Raw genomic sequence first — 324 nt, 5'->3', positions numbered from 1 at the left:
TCCCGATGGCCAGTCCATGCCTGATTTCCACAGACACGCAGAACGCGCAGGATTCATATATTGTCTTTTTGCGGCTTAATATTCACAGACACTAGTCTATATTGCGTTTTGATTCAAGTGTAGGCTATAGAAATTTCAGTTTTTAAGACTGGATTCTACGAACCAGTCTGTGTTTTATAAATTATAGATTATAGATTATAGGGCCTTATGTCTCAGAGAAGTCAGTGCAATTTTGGAAAGAAATCAATTAAATCTGTCTGTGGATGTGTGTAAATATTCAAATGTAATCCCCTTTGTAATCGTTAACATTTTGATAAGTAACTG

This window comes from Sinocyclocheilus grahami, unplaced genomic scaffold (assembly GCF_001515645.1).
Source record: "Sinocyclocheilus grahami isolate Dianchi unplaced genomic scaffold, SAMN03320097.WGS_v1.1 scaffold3043.1, whole genome shotgun sequence".
NCBI classification, from domain to species: Eukaryota; Metazoa; Chordata; class Actinopteri; order Cypriniformes; family Cyprinidae; genus Sinocyclocheilus; species Sinocyclocheilus grahami.
The sequence above is the reverse complement of the archived record's forward strand: the minus strand, read 5'-3'. Positions refer to the sequence as shown.